Below are 19,988 nucleotides of genomic sequence, written 5' to 3'. Positions count from 1 at the left end.
AATGAAGTTACTGTGAAAAGCCCCTAGTCACCACATTCCAGGAGGCTGGTACAGGAATTGAACCATGCTGCTGGCCTGCCTTAAAAGTCACTGATTTAGCCCAGTGTGCTAAGTATTTCCTAAATTGTAAGAAAGTAGAAAGTGTGGATGTACAAAGGTACTTGTCCTTGTCCATAAATCACTGAAGGCTAACATTCAGGTGCAGCAAGCTATTAAGAAGGCAAATGACCTGTTAACCTTTATTGCACGAGGATCTGAGTACAAGAGTCCTGAGGTCTTGCTCCAATTGTACAGAAGCTGAGTTAGACTGCACCTGGAGTACTCTGGGCCTTTTTGGCCCCTTTATCTCAGGACAGATATTATTGCCATAGAGGGAGTGCAAGGAAGGCTCATCATCCCAGGATGGTGGGACTGTCTTGTGAAAAGACATTGGGCAAACTAGGCCTGTATTCTCTCGAGTTTTGAAGAATGAGATGTAATCTCATTGACAAAGTACTTAAAGGAAAACACAGGGTAGTTGCAGATATATTTCCCTTGATTGGGGAGTCTAGAACTAAGGGGTGTAATTTCAAAATAAGGAGGATGTCACTTAGGACCGAGATGAGGAGAAATTTATTGACACAGAGGATTATGAATCTTCAGAATTCTCTACTTCCGGGGGCATTGAGTATGTTTAAAGCAGAGATTGACAGTTTTCTGATTAACAATAACGTAATGGGGTAATGGGTATAAAAGACATCAAAGTGTCTGATCAGCCATGATTATATTGACTGATGGAACATGCTCAATGGGCTGAATGGTCTACTCCTGTTCTAATGTTCCACCTTGGCTTGGGACAATATCACCATTTCTTTGCTGTTGCTGGGCCAAAATCGAAAGATATGCCAGTTAGGTCGATTGGCCATGCTAAATAGCCTCTTATTGTCCAAAGGTTGGGTGGGTTACGGGGATAGTGCAGGGGAGTGGGCTTTCAGAGGCTCGGTGTGGAGTCGATGGGCTGAATGGCCTCCTTCTGCACTGGTGATTCCATGATTCTTTATGGAACTATCAATTCACCAGACACGTGTTTCCGAAATGAATATAGGCTTTAATCGACTTACTACAGAGCCAGCCTGTTACCCGTTGATGAACTCTCAGTGAACTGCAGGCTGACTCTGGACAAGGGTATTTATACAGCAGCACTAGGGGGAGGAGTCGTGGGCAGAGCCAAGGGTGGAGCCCTGTACAATCTCCTGAGCATTCCCAGAGCTACCCCCCCCCCCCCTAGTGGTCGGATAACGCTACTGCGCTTACAAAGACATAGTGTGAATTATCATATTACGTTCACCACAATTCTATTCTCTGAAAATCCTGAATCTCCCTCCCTGTGGGCATGGCCACACCAAAAAAGGTGTAGTGGTTCAAGAAGGTGGCACGCCACCACCTTCTCAAGGACAATTTGAGATGGGTAATAATGCTCCCGTCCCATGGATTGTTTTTTTTAAAGTACTTATGGTTCTGATGGTCTGTTTAAAAAAGAAAATTGCCATTCCATGACAGGACCCCTGCAATCACCTTTGGAATGAGTGCTGTTCCTCACGATGAGGTTACAAACCCCTTGAAAGAGGGAGAAAGGAGGAAGAGAAGGAGAATCTCAGAATGGCACAAATAAATCCACAGGCGGCACTTTTACATTTTGAAGTGTGCTGTTGTAATGTATTCATTCCCGAAACTGAGTGTCTTTTCATTCACATTCTTCGGGTGATTACCACGAACTGTTGAATGTTGCCTTGCTAAAGTGTAATGACAGAGCTGTCAATACCGCCATTCCTTTTTTTTTTCAGAACTTGTTGGGTGAGTGGATCCATCACAGTAACCTGACAGCAGGGTTGATTGTCACAGACAAGAGGCACTAACGCATTGAAATCTTTTCAGGAAGGGGCCCGGCAGAATTGCACTGGGCTTTGACCTTAACATCAAGCTGTGCGCGGTGTTTAGCAGACCTAGGCGTGCTGGCCAGTTCAATAGATTAGCCGCAAGCATTGCAGCCGGATGCGCTGCAGATTCAAAGCCGCTGGGCAGCTCAAAGAGCTTCGAATGAAGCCTCAACACCATCTGCCCACAGGGTGGTACAGCTTGTTAGTGAGTTAACATTAAATATGATAGCAATTAATTTGGCTCAACACAAAGCCCAGATTTATGGAGTGAGGGCAATAAATGCATTCCCGTTGGCCTAAACCAGCTTGTAAATACGACGAGGTTATTAAAAAAAAATGGATGAATGCCCTTGTGCTCTCCAGCCAAATCTCATTGATAGCCATGAAAAATATACCTGCTGAAAGCTTTTGGTAGTGGTACAAATGTATCGTTTCCTGCCTGTTCAACAACACCTACCAAACCCATAACTCCAACCACCTAGAGTGGCAAGGGCAGCTGGACATGGCAACACCACCACTTGTTTTTTAAGTTAATTTACGGGACCTCAGTGTCACTGGCTGGAGCAGCATTTAACGCCCGTGCCTAAATGCCCTCCATTTCAGAAGGGGTTTGAGAGTCAACCTACATTTGGCGGCATGGCGGCACAGTGGTTAGCACTGCCGCCTCACAGTGCCAGGGACCCGGGTTCGATTCCGGCCTTGGGTGACGTTTGCATTTTCTCCCCGTGTCTGCGTGGGTTTCCTCCGGGTGCCCCGTTCCCATCCACTGTCCAAAGATGCGCAGTTTAGGTGGGGTTATGGGAGATGGGAGACTGAGCTTAGGTAGGTCGCTCTTTCGAAGAGAAGGTGCGGACTCGATGGGCCGAATGATCTTTTTCTCTGTAGGCATTCTATGAAACTAAGATGTTCGGTGGATCTGGAGTCAAATGTAGGCCAGACCGGGTAAGGATGGCCGATTTCCTTCCCTAAAGGACATTCGGGAACTAGATGGATGTTTACGACAATCGACAAAGGTTTCATGGTCATTGTTTTGTTATGCTCTTGACGTAGTATAAGCTGCTTCCTTGATGTTCACTCTGACAAAGGAAGGTTCAGATGTGGAGATAGCTTCAACATGTTTATTAAACTATTAACAATTCTCCTACTTGGATTCGACTCTACTGTTAATCCTTCTATCGCTACTCAGACTGACGAACCAGTCAGCTACAATCCACTTGGTGGGTGTGATGTTCAATCAACCCTGTGTTTGTACTCACTGAGTGTCTCCACTGGAAAGAGAGAGATCATGTGTGCTGTGTCCTTTTATATGGGTTGGTGTAATGCCCTCCTGTGGTGGTGTCACCTCAGTGTGTATTGTGAATGCCCATTGGTCGTGTCCTATCTTACTGACCTATTGGTTGAATGTCTGTGTGTCATGTCTCTGTTGTTCCCTCTAGTGTCTATCTAGTCTACGTGTATTTACATTAACCCCTTGTGTATTTACAGTGATGCATATCACCACAGTCATCATTAGACTTTTAATTCCAGATTTTTGCTTGCAAGTTCAACTCCACGCCACACAACATCCTTACTTGGAAATATATCACCGTTCGGTCACTGTCGTTGGGTCAAAATCCTGGGTCCCTTGCTAACAGCATTGAGGGTGTACCTACATTTCATGGACTGCAGCGGTTCAAGAAGACGGCTAACCCCTCCCACCCCCCTCTCTTATTAAAGGCAATTAGAGATGGGCAGTCTGATGATCCAGGTTAATATTCTGGAGCGTCAAGGGTTCAAATCCAGCTCATGGGGAATTTAAATTAAATCTGAAATTGAATCAATCTGAAATTAAAAGTTACTCTCAGTAATGGTGACCATGAAGCCATCATCGATTGCCGTGAAAACACATCTGGTTCACGACTGCCCATTTGGAGAAGGAAATTTGCCATCCTTACCTGGTCTGATTCACATATAACTCCAGGAACGACAGCAGTGTAACTGTCCCCTGAAATGGTCTAGCAAGGGCAATTACGGACGGGCAACAATTGCTAGCCATGCCAAATGCTGGCCTCATCTCGTGGAAAAAAAACTTGTTAAAAATTGAAATAGTCAGGAATGTCATGGATTTAAAGGCAGCAATCCCTTCATCAGTGCTTGATGAAGCAGCTGTTATTAGTTAGACAATAGCTGGCGATGATTGACAGGTGATCAATAGCTCATATCCAGACTTTGTAAGGCATCACAATTATAAAACATGGAACTGACAAAGGATTACAAAGCTTGGAGCTAGTTTCGAGGAAAGGATTAAGAGGTTTGTAAGCTTCATATTGCTGAGCAGGAATATTCGGTCCAGGGTGCTCCCCAGACAGAATTGAGGATTCCATTGTTTTGAAATAATAGGATACTTGAATATGAATATTTAAACATATTCATGTAAAATTCCTCCGGCCACTATTTCAACATGTAACATTATTTTCAGCAATCTGGTTAACTAATTCCTCCCCAGCACAATTTCAGCAAAGTTGGCTGTTGATAAGAAACAGAGAGAAGTGGTGGAATGATTGTTTTTCACACTGGAGGAAGGTATAGAGTGGGATATCTCAGTGGTCTTCACTAGAAACGTTGCTTTTCTTGGTACATGTTAATGATTTAGACTTGGGTGTATGGGCCACAATTTCAAAACTTGCAGGACACTAAGTTTGCAACTATTGTGGGGTGGCACGGTGGCGCAGTAATTAGGACTGCTGCCTCACGGCGCTGAGGACGTGGATTCGATACCAGGCCTGGGTTACATTCTCCCCAGAACCCAAAGATGTGCAGGGTAGCGCTGTGGTTAGCACTGTTGCTTCACAGCGCCAGGGACCCGGGTTCAATTCCCGCTTGATTCACTGTCGCTGCGGAATCTGCATGCTCTCTCCGAGTCAGCGTGGGTTTCCTCTGGGTGCTCCGGTTTCCTGTCACAAGTCCCGAAAGATAGTTCGATGAAGTGGACATTCTGAAATCTCCCTCTGTGTACTCTAACAGGCGCCGGAGTGTGGCGGCTAGGGAATTTTCACAGTAACTTCATTGCAGTGTTAATGTAAGCCTACTTGTGACACGAAAAAAGCTTATTATTATTATGCGGATTTGCCATGCTAAATTGCCCCTTAATTGGGAAAAAGAAATTGGGTACTCTAAATTTATATTGAAAGTATTGTGAACTACGAGAGGACACTGATCGACTTCAAGGGGACATAGCCAGACAGGTGCGTAATGGATGGAATTTAATGCCCAGAGTGTGAAATTATACATTTTGATAGGAAGAATGAAATTAAATGAAATGCAAATCGCTTATTGCCACAAGTAGGCTTCAAATGAAGTTACTGTGAAAAGCCCCTAGTTGCCATATTCCTGCCCCTGTTCAGGGAGGCTGGTACAGGAATTGAACCGTGCTGCTGGCCCGCCTTGGTCTGCTTTCAAAGCCAGCGATTTAGCCCTGTGCTAAACCAGCCCCTGAATGAGGAGATAAAATAAAGGACACGATTCTAAAGAAGGTGCAGGAGCAGAGGGACCTGATGGTATCTATGCAGAAAAATGAAGGAAGTTTCCAGGAAACTTTACAAAGCCCTGGTTTACTCTCAGTATGGTAATCAATTCAATGATGAGCGGTACTGTTGAAGGACAGGTAGGTTTAGTAACTTGAAGAAGGCAGTGGTGTTGGAACAAGGATATACCATGGCAGTAACTCCCTCCCAATCCAGACCTTGTTGGGACTGCTTGGGGCAGCTTTTACATGTAGTATTTAATGAGCTCCAGCTCTCTCCAGGCAGGATAAGATTCAATACATTCCTAGGTTAGAAGTAGTGAATCCGACAACTCCAAAATTTCTGGTCCTGATAGCCGACAGTGCTGCATCCTTTTTATGATGGAGGAGGCATGATTGATGAAGCAAATAAAGAGAATTTAGTTGATGAATAGCTCTGACAGCAGTTTTCGCAGCGCGACAACAGTTTGTTGTCCAACAAACAGGACCATCTTGCTTTGAGCCAAATATGATTGCAGGCGCTAAATGATTTTCCCTCCATTCCCATTGGCCTGAATTTTGTGAAGGCTCCTGTGTAACATATTCAGCTAAATCCTGCTCTTAATGTCAAGAGTCGTTACTTGTACCTCCCCCCTGACAGTCAGCTCTGCATCAAGGCTGCAAAGAGTTCTGGGGCTCAACGTTTGTGGTGAGAACCGACCTCAATATTGACAAGAAGATCATGCACATCACCTCGAGCTAATACCTCCTTCCAGAACTTTCTGAAGGGTGGTAATGTCCAGGTTGGATATTTGCCCAGTTATTTTGTGAATGGGACACTCCTGGACAATCTTTCACATTGTAGGGTAATAGCAGTGACATAGCTGTACTGGAAGAGCTTGGGTAAGGGAGTGAGTAGTTCTGGTGCGCAGGTCCAAATATTTCCTCTTTTGCTCTTTTCCATCAAACAATTAAGTCCGCCTCAAGCAATTTATAAGAAAATTGTTTCAAGCTGTATTCACAGGCATTTTCTTTTTAATTTAAGCAATTTGCTTCCACCTACAAAATCGATTGGACTGACGACCACACTAAAACAAAGTGCTCTTAGCGTAGGCTGTAGATCACTCAATTTGAATTTATTTATCAGATTCTGGGATTTGGTTGATTAACTCTCCAGGGGGCCCAGGTTTCATTACCAATTGAATTATTCTGAAAAACACCGGTTTGCAAATTTCTCTAGTCGAAATTAACTGAAAACTTCAAATACTTTCCACAGTGTTGAAAATACGCTTACAGTGAGTCCATGCAGCCTGAGGAGAGAGTTGTGAATAAGGCGGCTTCCGAACTCAGTGGTGTATGACCCTGTAGGTTCAAAGGTCAAACATTGCAATGACCAGGGTAGCTCGGCAAGTTAATGCAGACGGATGGTAGCGCAAGATTCAAGCTTGTGACGAACATACCGTAAAAGTCCATAAGAAATAGGAACAGGATGAGGCCATTTAGCCCATTGAACCTGCTCTGCCATTCAACAGTACCATGGCTGATCCGACATTTCTCACATCCACTTTCCTGGCCTTTTCCCGTAACCCTGATTCCATAACTGATCAAGAATCTAGCGATTTCAACTGTAAATATACTCAAAGACTCTGCCCCCACAGCTCTCTGTGGTAAGAAATTCCAAAGACACACAACCCTGTGAGGGATGGGCGGCACAGTGGTACAGTCATTTTCACTGCTGCCTCACAGCATCAGGGACCCAGGTTTGAATCCAACCTTGGGTGACTGTCTGTGTGGAATTTTCACTTTCTCCTTGTGTCTGCGTGGGTTTCCTCCGGGTGTTCTGGTTTCCTCCCACAGTCTAAAGATGTGCAGCTTAGGTGGATTAGCCAAGCTAAATTGCCATTAGTGTCCAGAGGTTAGGTGGGGTGATGGGGTTGCGAGGAAGTGGGCCTGGGTAGGGTGCTCTTTCAGAGGGTCGGTGCAGACTGGATGGGCTGAATGGCCTACTTCTAAACTGCAAGGATTGTATGAGAAGAAATTCCTTCTCATCTCGGTCTTAAATTGGCATCTCTTTATTCTGAGTCAAAGTCCTCTGTTCCTCGACTCTCCCATCAGATGAAACAAACACAGAATCACAGAATAATACAGTGCAGGTGAGACCTTCAGCCCATTGAGTCTGCACCGACACATGAAAAACACCTGGCCTGTCTACCTAATGCCGTTTGCCAGCATTTGGCCCATCATCTTGAATGTTATGATGTGCCATCCAGGTACTTTTTAAATGATGTGAGGCAACCTGCCTTTACCACCCTCCCAGGCAGTGCGTTCCACACCGTCACCACCCTCTGGGTAAAAAAAGTCAAATCCCCCTTCAACCTCCTGCCACTCACCTTGAACTTGTCCCCTCGTTAGTTACCTGACTCTTCAACGGAGGGGACCAGCTGCTCCCTGTCCACGCCCCTCATGATCTTGTTCACCTCGATCAGTTCACCCCTCAGTCTTCTCGGTTCCAGAGAAAGCAACCCAAGCCTATCCAACCTCTCTTCCTAACTTAAATGTTCCATCCTAGGAAACATCCCGGTGAACCTCCTTTGCATCCCCTCCCCTCTGCAATCACATCCCTCCTGTAATGTGGTGACCAGAACTGCACACAGTACTCCAGCTGTGGCCTCACCAAATTTCTATACAACTGCAACATGACCTCCCTGCTTTTGTAATCAATTCCCCGATTGATCAAAGCGAGTGTCCCACAAGCCTTTTTCACCACCCTATTAACCTGCCCGTCTGCCTTCAGAGACGTAACCAATTAGCTGAGAAAGCCGAGCTTCAGTGTCTCAGGTAAAGATGAGAATTAAGGGATATGAATGAAATTGGAAACTTGAGTGCACCGTAGGTTTTTACAATTTCACTTTAAGCAACAAAGCACAAAATGTTCCCCCTCTGAATCGTGTATTCCTTCGATACTTGCTGCGGCTAATGGTGTGGTTCTGCATGTCTATTATATTCTTATAAAATAGAATTTCAGCACAGAAACAAACCATTTGTTCTAACTAGTACATTCTGGTGTTTACAAGCTTTCTGCCACCCGACTCAGTCTGACTTTATCGACATAACCCAATATTCCTTTCCGCCTCATGTACCTATCCAACTTCCCCTTCAATGCATCATCACAATAATAATCTTTATTATTGTTACAAGTAGGCTTACATTAACACTGCAATGAAGTTACTGTGAAAAGCCGCTAGTCGCCACACTCCGGCGCCTGTTCAGGTACACGGGGGGGAATTCAGAATGTCCAATTCATCTAACAAGCATGTCTTTCGGGACTTGTGGGAGGAAACCGGAGCATCCGGAGGAAACCCACACAGACACGGGGAGAACGTGCAGATTCCGCACAGACAGTGACCTGTGCCGGGAATCGAACCTGGGACCCTGGCGCTGTGAAGCAACAGTGCTAACCACTGTGCTACCGTGCTGCCCATCAATGCCACTCACCTCAACTACTCCTTCTGACAGTATATTCAATAATGTTTCTTTTGATATTCTTATTGGATTTGTGACTGATGAGCTTGTATTTATGATTCCAGTTTCAGCCTTGCCTAGGAGTGGAATCACCTTCTCTATTATAAGACCCTCTATCTGGTCAAAGGGTTCTTGTATCTACCCTGGAGAGCAATGACAGAATTTTAATGAAATTCCACACAAGATGATAAACCTTTATTACACCACTAAGGAATTGTACATACTCATGATAACACCGGTTGTTTAGCTTCCCTGCAAGGCCGAGTCTGTCTCGGGGTCAATATTTCTGTGGTCCGCTCCTTTATACCCTTTCTGTGCTGTGACCCTGTGCCATATAAGGTGATACCTCTTCTTAGCCCATTTAATTGGTTTTTAATTAGGTCATTGCTTTTCCCCTTGCACGTATGCCGTGGGCCTGTGGCGAGGCCATGCTTTAAGGAATAGAGCTAGCTTGACTCTGCTTTATTATCTGTTGCACTGTTATTAGCCCTCATGCTGGTGCAGAATGACATCTTTGTTACCTCTAATGAGTGCATCTTTCCCACAGTTCGAGACCAGTTCTCCTGCACAGTTTAATTCCTTTTGCAGGCCTTGCTAATTCTGGCAAGGTTGTCTTGACTAAATTACCCATCCTGCTTGGTGCCACAATGAAGTTCTTCATGTGTCTTCAGTCAAGGTTGTGCTCATCTTTGCTGTTCCGTGTTGCTACCTTGGGATGGACTCTCCCCCCCCCCCCCCCCCCCGACACACAGGGCCACCAAGCAACTCGTCCACATTCTTTAATATAAAAGGAATAAAGAAATAGTTGCATGGTTAAAAATGAATTAATATATTAAAAGAAAGTAAGGACTACATTGGCTTCCACTATAGCTACTTTATCAAACTCCTTCACAGTGTCAACACCTCTATGAGATCACCTCATAACCTTCCCTTCTCTAGATGAATGAGCCCAAACTTGGACACATAATCTACAACCTGATACTTCAGCACCATGCTGAAAGATGGCTGCCTTGTTGAAGGTTGGATTGGATTTGTTTATTGTCACGTGTACTGAGGTACAGTGAAAAGTATTTTTCTGCGAGCAGCTCAACAGATCATTAAGTACATGAAAAGAAAATAAAAGAATTACATAATAGGCCAACACAAGTACACAATGTACCTACATAACAGCGACATTGGGTTTGGGTGAAGCACACAGGGGTGGCATATTAATGAGGTCAGTCCATGAGAGGGTCGTTTAGGAGTCTGGTAACAGTGGGGAAGAAGCTGTTTTTGAGTCTGTTTGGGCATGTTCTCAGACTTTTGTATCTCCTGCCCGATGGAAGAAGTTGGAAGAGTGAGTAAGCAGAGTGGGAGATGTTTTTGATTATGCTGCCCGCTTTCCCCAGGCAACGGGAGGTGTAGATGGAGTCAATGGATGGGAGGCAGGTTCGTGTGGTGGACTGGGCTGTGTTCATGACTCTCTGAAGTTTCTTACAGTCTTGGGCCGAGCAGTTGCCATACCAGGCTGTGATGCAGTCAGATAGGATGCTTTCTATGGTGTATCTGTAAAAGTTGGTAAGAGTTAATGTGGACATGCCGAATTTCCTTAGTTTTCTGAGGACGTATAGGCGCTGTTGTGCTTTCTTGGTGGTAGCGTCGACATGGGTGGAACAGGACAGATTTTTGGAGATGTGTACCCCTAGGACTCTGAAGCTGCTAACCATCTCCACCTTGACCCCGTTGATGCTGATAGGGGAGTGTACAGTACTTTGCTTCTTGAAGTCAATGATCAGTTCTTTATTTTTGCTGGCATTGAGGGAGAGATTGTTGGCGCTGCGCCACTCCACTAGGTTCTCTGTCACTCTCCTGGACTCTGACTCATCGTTATTCGAGATCTGGCCCACTATGGTCGTATCGTCAGCAAACTTGCAGATAGAGTTGGAACCAAATTTTTCCACGCAGTCGTGTGTGTACAGAGAGTATAGTAGGGGGCTAAGTACGCAGCTTTGCGGGGCCCTGGTATTTAGGACTATTGTGGAGGAGATGTTGTTGTTTATTCTTACTGATTGTGGTCTGTGCATCAGAAAGTCAAGGATCCAGTTGCAGAGTGAGGAGCCAAGTCCTAGGTTTTGGAGCTTTGATATGAGCCTGGCTGGGATTATGGTGTTGAAGGTGGAGCTGTAGTCAATAAATAGGAGTCTGATGTAGGAGTCCTTGTTGTCGAGATGCTCCAGGGATGTAGGGCCAGGGAGATGGAGTCTTCTGCGGACCGGTTGCAGCGATATGCGAATTGCAGTGGATCAAAGTGTTCTGGGAGTATGGTGGTGATGCGCTTCGTGACCAACCTCTCGAAGCACTTCATTACGACTGAAGTCAGGGCTACCGGATGGTGGTCTTTGAGGCACGTTGCTTGGTTCTTCTTTAGCGCCGGTATGATAATGGTCTTCTTGAAGCAGGTGGGGACCTCAGAACAGAGTAGGGACAGGTTAACGATATCAGGGACACATCTGCCAGTCGGTCTGCGCAGGCTCTGAGTGCACGACCACGGATCCCGTCCAGACCCGTCGCCTTCCAAGGGTTCACTTTCAGGAAGGCCTATCTGACTTTGGAAGCTGTGATGGTGAGTCAGAGTGTGTTATGGGCTGCTGGGGCATTCGACAGCGGATCGTTGGTTTCCTGCTTGAACCGAGCATAGAATGCATTGAGTTCATTGGGGAGGGGTGCACTGCTGCCGGAGGTACTGCTCGGCTTTGCTTTCATAGATAGATAGAATAGTACAGCACAGAACAGGCCCTTCGGCCCTCGATGTTGTGCCGAGCCATGATCACCCTACTCAAACCAACGTATCCACCCTATACCCGTAACCCAATAACCACCCCCCCCGAACCTTAGTTTTTAGGACACTACGGGCAATTTAGCATGGCCAATCCACCTAACCCGCACATCTTTGGACTGTGGGAGGAAACCGGAGCACCCGGAGGAAACCCACGCACACACGGGGAGGACGTGCAGACTCCGCACAGACAGTGACCCAGCCGGGAATCGAACCTGGGACCCTGGAGCTGTGAAGCATTTATGCTAACCACCATGCTACTGTGCTGCCCCAATGTGCTTTGTAGCACATTATATTGTTTGGGCCTTGCTACAACCGTCGAGAATCTGTAATGCTAGTCCGTGACTCTGGCTTTGTCTGATATTCTTTCTTTGCATCTTGGATGGCTTTGCGGAGGTCATACCTGGATTTCTCGTATAGGCCAGGGTCGCCTGACTTGCACGCCTCAGACCTGTCCTTCGGTATGGAGTCAATCTCAAGATTGAGCCATGGTTTCTGGTTGGGGAAAGTACGTACTGCTTTCTTTGGCATGCAGTCGTCCACACATTTGCTGGCGAAGTCTGTGACGGTGGTGGCATACTCATTTAAGTTGGTCGCTGAGTTCTTAAATATGGACCAGTCCACTGTTTCTAAACAGTCACGTAGGTGCCATCAAATGGATGAGATGTGAAGCTAATTTTGTGATGGCCTGGCTGCTCGACTGGATGTAACTAAGAACATGAAGTGTCCTGGCTATTACTCCTCCGTTAACCAACACCATTAAAATTGTTTATATTTTCAAAAAGGTTGTTGTTTCTGGAAACTTGCTGTGTGTAAATGAGCTGTCATATTTGCCAAGATAATGACTATGGTTGCACTTCAGAAGCAATTAATTTGCTGGAAAGTGTCTTGAGGAGTCGTAAGAATTTGATAAGTAGTATAGAACATAGAACATAGAACAGTACAGCACAGAACAGGCCCTTCGGCCCTCGATGTTGTGCCGAGCCATGAAAATCGATTATTGTCACGAGTAGACTTCAATGAAGTTACTGTGAAAAGCCCCTAGTCGCCACATTCCGGCGCCTGTCCGGGGAGGCTGGTACGGCTGGTACGCTGATACGGCTATCACCCTACTACTCAAACCCACGTATCCACCCAATACCCGTAACCCAACAACCCCCCCCCCCCGTTAACCTTACTTTTTAGGACACTACGGGCAATTTATCATGGCCAATCCACCTAACCCGCACATCTTTGGACTGTGGGAGGAAACCGGAGCACCCGGAGGAAACCCACGCACACACGGGGAGGACGTGCAGACTCCGCACAGATAGTGACCCAGCCGGGAATCGAACCTGGGACCCTGGAGCTGTGAAGCATTTATGCTAACCACCATGCTACCGTGCTGCCCAAAATGCTACGTTCTCTCTTTAGACATTATTTGAATTAATTATTGGGATTTGGGTGCCATTGTCAAGACAGGAATTTATTCCGTGCCCAATGTTCCCTTGAGAAGGTGCTGGGTCTTGACAATTACCCGAGGAAAGACATACTGGCATCGCAGGACACCCAAAGAAGGCTCACTAGGGTTGATCCTGGGTATGGAGGGATTTTCTTATGAGGAGAAGTTTGGAAGTAAGTTTGGAGTAAGTTGGAACTCTGCACATTGGAGTTTAGAAGAATGAGAGATGACCTTATTGAGACATAAAGAGCTTGACAGGGTAGATATTGAGAGATTGTTTTGTACAGTGGGAAAGACTGGAACTTGAGTACATAATCTCAGAGTAAGAGCTTTCCCATTTAAGACAGAAATGAGGAGGGATTTCTTCTCTCAGAGGGTAATGTATCTGTGGAATTCGTTACCGCAGGGACCTGTAGAGGTTGGGTCGTTCAAGGCTGAGATAGACAGAATTTTAATCAGTAAGGGAATCAATAGTTATTGGGTAAGGCAGGAATGTGGAGCTGAGAATTATATCAGATCAGTCATGATCTGGCTAAATGGCGGAGCAGACTCGACGGGCCCAATGGTCAACATCTGCTCCTGCGTCTTATTCCCTGTAACATTTCAGATACAGCTGAGTGATGGTGCCAGATCATTTCAGAGGAAGGGTGAGAGTGCCGTAGAATCCCTCCAGTGCAGAAAAAGGCCATTCAGCCCATCACGTCTTCATGATCCTCTGAAAGAGAACCCTACCCAGGCCCACATCTGGTCAAGAGTCAACCCACAGCAGATTATGTACAGCAATCAATAAGTTCAATAAAATAGTGTTGGACCATCTCCTGTGTCGGAAGCCTGTTTCTCGTTTTACTGCATCCACTTGCAGTCGATGTTAGACCAACACAGATAACACACCATGGTACCAGAGAGCTATTAACTCTAATGAACCTACCTCGAGTGAATCTGCAACGACCAGCTCGCAGCCATCCAGCGGCATGGAAAAGATCCAACCTCCTCCGGATCTCCGGATCTCTGGCAACCTCGGCGCCAACTGGAAAGTCTTAAAACAGAAGTTCCTCCTCTATACCGAGGTCTCTGACCTCGAGGCAGCATCGGATGCCCAAAAGATCGCGCTGTCCTGTCGACTGCGGGGGACCACGCCACCCACATCTATAACTCACTCACGTTTGCCGATGGCGAAGACAAGACGAAGTTCAAGACGGTTCTGCTGAAATTCGACAAACACTGCGACATTGAGGTAAATGAGAGCTTTGAACGGTACATCTTCCAACAGAGGCTTCAGGGTAAGGATGAACCTTTTCAGTCCTTCTTGACCCACCTCCGTATCCTAGCGCAGTCATGTAATTATGGCCCGCTGGCTGATTCCGTGATCCGAGATCAGATAGTTTTCGGGGTCCAGTCCTTGACCCTGCGGGAGCAGCTCCTCAAGATCAAACAATTGACCCTCTCCGTCGCCATTGAAACGTGAGTTGTCCATCAGCATGCCAGGAATCATTACTCCTGCATTAGGGCGGCAGAAAATACAAAACTAGTCTCCCACGGGGCAGAAAGGGTGCAGGCCATCGTAAAAATGCAAGGCCTGAGCATCGAGGAGAGTGGCCGTTTTGCGCGCTTTTCCCAGGTCCCTACGCATGTGCACCATGACCGGCTGGATGACGAGGCCGAAGACCCCGATGCACATATGCGAAAGTCGGCCGAATGCACAGCGCATGCGCGATGGCGCATGGAACACGCTGACGTCAGCGTCATGACGTGTCCAAATTGTAGCTCCGCCCATTTAAGCGGCAATGTCCAGCCAAAGGCAGGCCAGCAGCACGGTTCGATTCCCGTAACAGCCGCCCCGAATAGGCGCCGGAATGTGGCGACTAGGGGCTTTTCACAGTAACTTCATTTGAAGCCTACTCGTGACAATAAGCGATTTTCATCTGGTCCAGCGCGTCCATGCCCTGTCCTCGACACCGGCGACTGCCTCGCCCAAAGTAAATCTCCAGGCTGACGTAGACGACATTCTCACGCAATACCACAATGTGTTTGATGGAATGGGCACGCTCCCATATCGTTACAAGATATTGCTCAAACCAAATGCCACCCCAGTCATCCATGCACCACGCCGGGTGCCGGCCCCTCGCCAGGATTGTCTGAAATCGCAGCTACGAGAGCTCCAAGACCAGGGTATAATCCCAAAGGTCACGGAACCAACAGACTGGGTCAGCTCCATGGTCTGCGTCAAGAAGCCCTCTGCTGAACTCCGCATTTGCATTGATCCCAAAGACCTGAATCGCAACATCATGCGCGATCACTACCTGATCCCAAAGGGTGAAGAGTTAATCTGTGAGATGGCTCATGCCAAATTCTTTACCAAGCTGGATGCCTCCCATGGGTTCTGGCAGATACAGCTGGACGAGTCCAGTTGGAAGCTGTGCACGTTTAACACTCCGTTCGGCAGGTATTGCTACAACCGCATGCCTTTTGGTATCATATCAGCTTCCGAAGTATTTCATCGCATAATGGAGCAAATAATGAAGGGCACCGAGGGGATGCCAGTCTATGTGGACGATGTGATCATCTGGTCCACAATGCCCGAGGATCACATCGCTCGCCTCAAACAAGTTTTCCAGAGAATACATGAAAACGGCCTCCAGCTCAACGGGCCACATGTTCATTTGGTAGGTCCGCTATCAAGTTTCTGGGTGACCGCATTTCACAGCAGGGTGTGCAACTTGACGCTGACAAAGTGCTGGCAATCAATGCCATGAAGACCCTAGAGGACAAAAAGGCGGTCCTCCGTTTCTTCGGAATGGTGAATTTTCTCGGGAAATTCATTCCCAACGTGGCATCCCACACTACAGCCCTCCGGCATCTCGTAAAAAAGTCGACAGTGTTCCAGTGGCTTCCCGCACATCAAGCGGAGTGGCTTGAGCTGAAGGCGAAGCTCACCACAGCCCCAATACTGGCATTCTTTGACCCAACCAAGGATACCAAGATATCCACAGATGCAAGCCAGGACGGCATTGGGGCAGTGCTCCTCCAGCGAGACGACTCCTCGTCCTGGGCTCCAGTGGCATACGCCTCCAGGGCCATGACTCCGACCGAACAACGGTATGCCCAGATCGAAAAGGAGTGCTTGGGTCTCCTGACAGGAATAGTCAAGTTTCATGACTACGTATACGGCCTGCCAAAGTTCACGGTAGAAACAGACCACAGGCCTTTAGTCCACATAATCCAACAGGATTTAAATGACATGACACCTCGGCTGCAGCGAATTCTTCTTCATCTCCGCCGATATGACTTCGAACTCGTCTACACAGCGGTTAAGGAGCTGATCGTCGCGGATGCCCTATCCTGATCCGTCACCATGCCGTGTGAACAGGGCGACTTCATTCGCCACATTGAAGCACAGGTGCAGCTGTGTGCCAGCAACCTCCCAGCCACTGATGAACGAGTTATACAAATACGCAAAGAAACTGACAAAGATCCCCTACTGCAGTGCGTGATGAAGCACCTCGCCCACGGCTGGCAAAAGGGGCAGTGCCCCCAGTTCTTCAACGTTAAGGACGAGCTGACGGTTGTTGAGGGGATCCTTCTTCAACTAGATAGAATCGTCATTCCCCAAAGCATGCAAAACATGGTGCTCAGACAGATCCATGAGGGTCACCTGGGGGTTGAGAACTGTCGACGCAGAGCTCGGCAGGCAGTGTACTGGCCTTGCATCAGCCAGGACATTGCCAACACAGTCCTCAACTGCACAACATGCCAGAAGTTTCAACCAGCTCAGCCCAAGGAAACATTGCAACAACACGAGATTGTGACCTCTCCGTGGTCCAAAGTGGGGATAGACCTCTTTTGCGCCAATGGGCGTGATTACTTGGATTGGATTGGATTGGATTTTTTTATTGTCACGTGTACCGAGGTACAGTGAAAAGTATTTTTCTGCAAGCAGCTCAACAGATCATTCAGTACATGGGAAGAAAAGGGAATTAAACAGAATTCAAGAAAATACATGAGAATACATAATAGGGCAACGCAAGATATACAATGTAACTACATAAGCATTGGCATCGGATGAAGCAGACAGGGTGTAGTGTTAATGAGGACAGTCCATAAAAGGGTCATTTAGGAGTCTGGTGACAGTGGGGAAGAAGCTGTTTTTGAGTCTGTTCGTCCGTGTTCTCAGACTTCTGAATCTCCTGCCCGATGGAAGAAGTTGGAAAAGTGAGTAAGCCGGGTGGGAGGGATCCTTGATTATGCTGCCTGCTTTCCCCCGGCAGCGGGAGGTGTAGATGGAATCAATGGATGGGAGGCAGGTTCGTGTGATGGACTGGGCGGTATTCACGACTCTCTGAAGTTCCTTGCGGTCCTGGGCCGAGCAGTTTCCATACCAGGCTGTGATGCAGCCCGAGAGGATGCTTTCTATAGTGCATCTGTAAAAGTTGGTAAGAGTTAATGTGGACATGCCAAATTTCCTTAGTTTCCTGAGGAAGTAAAGGCGCTGTTGTGCTTTCTTGGTGATAGCGTCGACATGAGTGGACCAGGATAGATTTTTGGTGATGTGCACCCCTAGGAATTTGAAACTGCTCACCATCTCTACCTCGGCTCCGTTGATGCTGACAGGGGTGTGTACAGTACTATGCTTCCTGAAATCGATGACCAGCTCTTTAGTTTTGCTGGCATTAAGGGAGAGATTGTTGTCGTTGCACCACTCCACTAAGTTCTCTATCTCCCTCCTGTATTCAGACTCGTCGTTGTTTGAGATCCGGCCCACTATGGTCGTATCGTCAGCAAACATGTAGATGGAGTTGGAACCAAGTTTTGCCATGCAGTCGTGTGTGTACAGGGAGTAGAGTAGGGGGCTAAGTACGCAGCCTTGCGGGGCACCGGTGTTGAGGACTATTGTGGAGGAGGTGTTGGTGTTCATTCTTACTGACTGTGGTCTGTTGGTCAGAAAGTCAAGGATCCAGTTGCAGAGCGGAGAGCCAAGTCCTAGGTTTTGGAGCTTTGATATGAGCTTGGCTGGGATTATGGTGTTGAAGGCAGAGCTGTAGTCAATAAATCAGAGTCTGATGTAGGAGTCCTTGTTTTCGAGATGCTCTAGAGATGAGTGTAGGGCCAGGGAAATGGCATCTGATGTGGACCGGTTGCGACGGTATGCGAATTGAAGTGGGTCAAGGCGTTCCGGGAGTATGGAGGTGATGCGCTTCATGATCAGCCTCTCAAAGCACTTCATTACCACTGACGTCAGGGCCACCGGGCGGTAGTCATTGAGGCACGTTGCCTGGTTCTTCTTTGGTACCGGTATGATGGTGGTCTTCTTGAAGCAGGTGGGGACCTCGGAGTGGAGTAGGGATAGGTTAAAGATGTCTGTGAAAACCTCTGCCAGCTAGTCCGCGCAGGTTCTGAGTGCACGACCAGGGATCCCGTCCGGGCCCATCGCCTTCCGTGGGTTCACTTTCAGGAAGGCCGATCTGACTTCGGAAACGGTGATGGTGGGTATGGGTGAATTATGGGTTGCTGGGGCACTCGATAGCGGGTTGTTGGTTACCTGCTCAAACCGAGCATAGAATGCGTTAAGTTCATCGGGGAGGGGTGCACTGCTGCCAGAGATACTGCTCGGCTTCGCTTTGTAGCCCGTTATGTTGCTTAGTCCTTGCCACAACCGCCGAGAGTCTGTCTGTGACTCTAGCTTAGTTTGATATTCTCTCTTGGCATCTCGGATGGCTTTGCGGAGGTCGTACCTGGATTTCTTGTATAGGACAGGGTCGTCTGCCTTGAACGCCTCAGATCTGTCCTTCAGTAGGGAGTCAATCTCGCGGTTGAGCCATGGTTTCCGGTTGGGGAACGTACGTACTGCTTTCTTTGGCACGCAGTCGTCCACACATTTGCTGATGAAGTCTGTGACGGTGGTGACATACTCATTTAAGTTAGTCGCTGAGTTCTTAAATATGGACCAGTCCACTGTCTCCAAGCAGTCACGTAAGAGCTCTTCTGTCTCCTCAGACCAGCACTGCACAACCTTCTTAGCTGGATTCTCCCGCTTGAGTTTCTGCTTGTAAGCCGGGAGAAGGAGCATAGTCTTATGGTCTGATTTCCCAAAGTGCGGTCGGGGGATAGAACGGTAGGCGCCCTTGATTTTTGAGTAGCAGTGGCCAAGAGTGTTACTTTTCGAGCTACCCGGAAGTGGTGAAACTGGCGGACCTCACGTCCAAGTCGTCATCAAAGCCTGCAAAGAGACATTTGCCAGGCATGGGATACCACTCACGGTAATGAATGACAACGGTCCATGTTTCTACAGCGTAGTGGTCCGACTTTGCATGATCCTACCACTTTGGTCACATCGCATCCAGTCCAGATTACCCGCAATCAAATGGGAAGGCCGAGAAAGGGGTCCATATTGTCAAGCAGTTGCTGTGCAAGGCTGCAGACTCAGGCTCGGATTTCAACCTGGCGCTATTGGCATTCAGGGCAACCCCTCTGTCGACTGGTTTGTCTCCGGCGCAGTTGCTCATGAACCGCAACCTGAGGACGACTGTTCCAGCCATCCATGTTCCAGACCTTGACCACCTCACGGTGCTGCAGAAGGTGCAGCGATCCAGGGACCAGCAAAAGATCACGTCTGATGCTCATGCCACAGATCTGCCTGTGCTGACTCCAGACGATGTTGTTCGCGTTCAACTGCCTGAGGGAGGTTGGTCATCCCCAGCTGTTGTTGTCAGACAGGCTGCTCCCAGGTCTTTCGTTGTCCAAATGACCGATGACTCCATTTTACAGCGCAACAGGAGGGCGCTGCGTAAAGTTCCCTGCCCATCACCCGACCGCACT

The sequence above is a fragment of the Scyliorhinus canicula genome, chromosome 14, assembly GCF_902713615.1.
Source record: "Scyliorhinus canicula chromosome 14, sScyCan1.1, whole genome shotgun sequence".
In the NCBI taxonomy this organism is placed as follows: Eukaryota; Metazoa; Chordata; class Chondrichthyes; order Carcharhiniformes; family Scyliorhinidae; genus Scyliorhinus; species Scyliorhinus canicula.
Note: the sequence above shows the minus strand (reverse complement) of the source record.